Raw genomic sequence first — 6,000 nt, forward strand, 5'->3', positions numbered from 1 at the left:
GAGTCCTATTGTATTAGAATTATTATAGTTTCCTACCCAAGCATTATTAATAAAGACATTCACAGCATGAATATTATACAGAGATAGAAATATTACAGATTTTTTTAAATGTATAATATAGTACTATCAAATGTTGTCAAAGTAGTAGATACTTTAAGTTTAAAACCCCTTGTCAAATTACTTGTTTTGTCAATTTTTAAGTGACAATAAGTTAACACATCCTCTACAGAGAACACAGTTTTGCACATTTTAATGCACAATTACTGTTTATTTGATGAGTTTAACATAAAGTGTGGTCTGTGCAAAAGTTATGTCACATTTTATATTTTATACTTTATTTTTTCCAATACATTAAACTTACTTCCATTTAGAAAATCAACAAAACATTTCTCTGTTCAATCTTTTGTGTGTGTGTTTTATATAGTTTATCTAAAATATATTTTATATAGGTGTGACTCTTCACCCTGACCCATGATTATGTCACATGGACATAATTAACTCAGGGGACGGGGATTCTACACTGAAAATCCCTCTTAGTCTAAGATGGACTCAATCCGTGTCTGGCCCCTAAGGTTAATGAGCATGTGAGCTTTAGCTGTAAACATGCGTTTAAACAAACTCACCAACTCTGTCAAATTCAGTAATCCACTTCTAATTCAGAGTGAAAAGGATTAACATTCCAGGCGTCTGTCTTATCCAAGTGACTCTTTATGGAGTAATGGATCTCTGCCACTACATTTGAAATTCATGAAGCTTTCCAGAAGAAACTGGTGGAGTTGGTTTATTAAGAACATGTGCATTGACAGTGAGTTTGCTCTTCCTGCATGAAACGTCTCTCCCTCATTACTGTTTTATTATGAGTGCATGTGTAAGCGCTGGGCTGTAAACTGGATCAAAGACGCTGTTCACCACTCCCTGTTAAATCTTTATGGTGTGTGCTGATGTATAAAGAGCCGCTAACAAGCCAAAGTGCTATTAGGCATGGACGTATGTGCTACTGAAACTAAATGGACGTATGGAAAGTCCTTGTCTCCTAAAGGGCATGTTCATAAACACAGTTTTTCATTATCCCACACACACACAACTTTAACCTATGATTGGGAGCGAAGGCAGATTGTTTGGCCCAAAGCTCACATCTTTAATTTGTTTTTTTCTTTTAACAGTTTTATACTCTGCTAGTTTACATTCAGCACAAAGAAACAAAAGACAGTATTTTGCTTTAATGTTAAGTATAGTGTAAAATTCAGAGGCTGACCTTCATTTATTTAATTTCCAGTCAAAACAGTCATTAAGTACAAGCAGATTTCTCAGAAAACTGTCTCATGAAAAGAATGGAAGCTGTAATAAAGACACACTGAAAATGATTGTACTATATTTAGTTGTTGATGCTTCTGTGTAATTTTCTGCTAAATATAAGTTTCTCTTTAATCTTGATGCTAAAAAATGAATAACTTGTACTTAATGGCCATTTTGACTGGAAATGAAATAAATGAAGGGTGTCTGATTTTTGTATTGCACAGTGCTGTAAGTTAATGTGAGAAAATGTAATCTGACTCTGAATGTATAATACTGGCCTGTGCAAAGTCTCTAAAAGGAAAGAAAGTTTTTCATTATTTTTCACAGACAATTTTAGATGCTTTTGCTATTGGACAGCAGCTTGTAAGTGAAAATAACAGTCCTCTCCAGAGAACATACTTCTACACACTCATCATTTTCCATTTATTTATTTTTTTAATTGATTTAGATTTAATTACACTGGAAATTGTAACACATACTCCCTACGTACTGTGATGTTTTTCAGAATGAAGCACGGTATCAGGAAGGGTTTCTGAGCTAGCTGAGTGTTTTGATGATAGGTAGGGGTGGTGGGAGGGGGAGGTGAAACATGATATTATAAGTTAATATTATCCCCCCCCAACCCCGCTGGTGCATGGTGGCGTTTTAGAGGCCAACGAATGTCATTATAGTTTAATAGAAGATTATGGGAAATGATAAGAACTGTCTTTTAAATTATTTGATATGACGAATTGTGCGTTGACAAGGTAAAATGGTGAACCCTGATTTCAGGTTCACTTCAAGTATAAGAACAGGTTCTTGGTAATGGAGAGTTATGGTGCTGGGAGATAGTTTAAAGAGTGTTGGATGTAGAACTGTGGCTGTTATGAAGATTCGTTCAGCTTCCTGTGGCCTGTAAACCAGCTTTTACGTAATCAATACTGCACCGAACTATATAAACAGTAGAGAGTAATATCCCACCAGGGCCTTGACGATAGTGCCGTTCCCAGTCGGGTGAGAGAGGTATATGACAGTGGTTTAAGTGCACAAGTTAGTGCCTGAGGAGTAACACAATGAATACAACATGAAGGGGGAAAGCCACCAAGACTGCAGCTGAACAAATGCACAAGGATGCAGGTGCAGAAGTTAACATGTACTTTGGTAGAACTGTTGAGTAGTCCAGTCTCAGATTTTCCTTAAAGGGGAATTCCACAGATTTTTCAAAACTTCTGTATAATGAAATGGTTGAGATGTGAACACACTGATTCAGAATGGTTTCATGTGAAATGCACCGTCCTAGGGACGCTTAGCAAGTCAGAATTTGTCACGATGGTAGTGATAAGAACTAAGAGTCTCTAAACGCTACATCATAGGAAATGTTCTAAATGAAATGGCTACAAATACACTGCTTGAGGCCTGTAACATTGTTTTACAATAGTTTCGAGAGGAAATTCTGGCTTAAAATGTATTTTTTAAAATTCATTCATACACTTAAAAACTCAGAAGACACATGCAGCTTCACTGATTATTTTGGATAGCAAATAAAATGGCTATATTTGTGTTGCAGACATTGCAACCTCTGATTCCCATCACCACTACTGTGAAGAAATCAGGTTGGTAAGTTTCTCTAATTTCACATCAAAACACTCTAAATATCTTTGTTTAAATTTCAATGACTAAATTATGCAGAAATGTAGAAAAATTGGTGGAATTCTTCTTCAAATTTCCTTTTGATTCTGAAGTGATTATGAGAGAATGTTCAGAGGACTGAATTATATGAAAACACTGTGCAGAACGACCCGTCACTACAACTTTTGGCCCTGTTAGAGAATGTGCAGAGCGTCATCTGTTACTCCGCTGCCACATCAAGGCCGCCTGTGGCTTTACTATGCAATAATGCAGGAGTAAAAAAGAAGAAAAAAAAGAAAAATCTTCAGCCATAGTGCCTTTTGAAAAAAGTAACATCAAACAGCATGTGTATTGGTGGTTATTAAGTATGCGGGCATTTTAAAGGATCTCCTGCTGCTTCCAGTGACCCTACACCAGGGTGACTCAAACCATGCAGGAAATGCCTCCGCTGGACTTCCTGCACTGTTTTAGCTCTTTGCACATCAATGAGAGAGCGATCCGGGTCAGTGTATAGTATTACTCACTCTGAGTAAAAGAGAGGCCGCTTATTCAAACAACCCAACAGAGTTCCAGCAGCTAAAATGTAATAAGATTGGCCAAAGATCTGGGGGAAAGAAACAGCAGGAACACAAATGTCCATATCCACATGTACTGCACTTCCTCTAGCTGGTCTTATCAAATGTACACCTCAGGCTTATTCTGTAAGACCTCCGTTTGTTCACAGTTAAAGATTGGTGGTGAGATGACCTCCTCTGCACAAGTTCAACAGAAAACCTGTCAACAAATTCTCAGATGCAGCCTGGCGACTGGAAGGAAAGAACTGCTTTCCTGTGTTTGTTCCCATTGTTGCTTTGGTGCATACATGGAAATATGCCTAAAGAGTTATTCCAAGCAGGAACGTTTCCCCTCTCAAAATTGCATGTCTGGTATTTTCAATAGTACATGAAACTCCCGAAGGCGATGTACAGTGACATTGCATTTAATAATAGATAATTAGATAATTTGCATTTTTTATTACACTGAGAAAAAGAAATACAACAGCGCACTGTAGGGTCTGAATCACGATTTGTGATTTTAGCACAGTAACACTGCTCATAACTACATCATTTACATGTTGTTGCTGTTGTAAGAAAACTTTGTACCTCCAAAATTGTAACTTTATAAGAGTAGGACATGAATATTCTTAACGTTAATGTGTATAACAAGACTTTATTCCAGGTAATTTTGAATCATTTCTATTGGTCCATTCATCATGAAGTGTTAAGAATGTTAAGGGCAGAAAACATTGGAAAATGCTGTTACATTACATACATATGTATGCGAAAGTTTGAATGCTAATTTAAATGCTGATCGAGTGTTTTGCATATTTTGAATATCTTAAATATGACGTAAATATGACTTTTTATGCAAACCTTAGTGCCTAATCTGTATTTACTCGCATATTTGAATAAACAAAACATGAAATATTAAATGTGCCATAACTTTTACACAGGCCACATTTTATGTTTTATTGTTCCCCAATATGTTTGATTCAGCAAATAAACAGTGTATTAAAATGTACAAATGTGTGTTCCATGTAGAAAATGTGTTTCACTTAGATAATCAACAAAACATGTCATTTCACCACAAAAAAAGTTGTTATTGTTGTTTCATCTTTCATAGTAATTACTAAATTGTCATAGCAGCTACTAGTGGTGTAAAATGCATTAAGGTGGCTGCATCAACAACAATAGCAGCAGTAGCAACAGCAGCAGCAGTAACAACAACGACAATAATAAAAGTAATTATAATAATAATTATTATAATAATTATCATAATAATAATAAATTCACTCATATTCTACTCAAAATAAAATTTTCATTAAAAAAATTTGGTGTTGTTTTTAAAGGCCAATATCCTACATTCTTATATCCATTTATGACATTTCAGTGGTACAAATGACATGTTGTGAAACAATAACAATGTTTACAAAGTTAACACTCCTTTATTTCAAAAAGTAAGGAAAATTCAGTTTTCCATTACATTAGCCCTTTAATGTCTACATTCCACTAGTGTGTAAATAGTTCCTCTGGTCACATTTGTGTATTCAGCACATCGCAGAAGAAAACCTTGTATCTCCAAAATAAGAACTTTTTAAGAGAAGAAAAAACCTACTTTTAATGTAAGTCAATGGAATCAGACTTTTCTCCAACTTGTACTGGGCCATTTCTTTTGGTCCGCTCTTCACGGCATTTACACACAATGTAAAGGGCAAAAGGCATTTTCAAATTATGCCAAAAACTGAAAAACGATACGGTTTTGTTTCGACAGCAGCGACATTTTTCAAAATAATTCTGAATTATTTCTGAATCAAACCTAAGGGAATTTTAAGAAGGAATACTGAATCATACCCTAAAGAAATACACACACTCACACACACACATCATCGTCATCTAAACCGCTTATCCTTCTGGGTTGTGGGGGGGGTGCTGAAGCCTATCCCAGCTGGCATTGGGTGGAAAGCAGGATACACCCTGGACAGGTCGCCAGTCTCCTAAATAATAGTTGAGTTGAAATGTTAACAAAGTCATTCAGAGTGGTTTGATGTGAAATAGCACATTGTAGAGAAACTTACAGACGCAAATTTCTTAATAATGTAGGTTAAGAAAATTAAGATAGGAACCAGGGGTCTCACTGTCTACAGTGCCAGTATAGCTATTTTATTTTCCTAATTAACCAGTGAACCTACACTTGTCCTGAGTTTTTATATGTAATGCTGATAATGTTGATTCTTCAAAAATAAGTTTGGGGACTATTTTGCCCTACAATGCCCTGAATGTACCTCTCTGCACTGCAGGGATTTAAAAAAAAGTAGCTTTTATGCCAAATCTTATCAAAGCTATCATAAGACAGTGTCTCAGACATAACCATTTCAAGTAATAGCTTTCTGTGAGGGAGCTTTTAGAGGCTTAAGCTCTTGAGACGCCTGCTTCCTTTCGTCACTGCTGTGAATGCTGATTCGGTAAGTTTCTCTAGAATGGAGCATTTCACATCTTAACCACTCTGAGTGACATTGTTTAAATTCTAATCATTTAATTATCCAGAAAATTTTAAAAC

Source organism: Colossoma macropomum, unplaced genomic scaffold (genome assembly GCF_904425465.1).
Source record: "Colossoma macropomum unplaced genomic scaffold, Colossoma_macropomum, whole genome shotgun sequence".
In the NCBI taxonomy this organism is placed as follows: domain Eukaryota; kingdom Metazoa; phylum Chordata; class Actinopteri; order Characiformes; family Serrasalmidae; genus Colossoma; species Colossoma macropomum.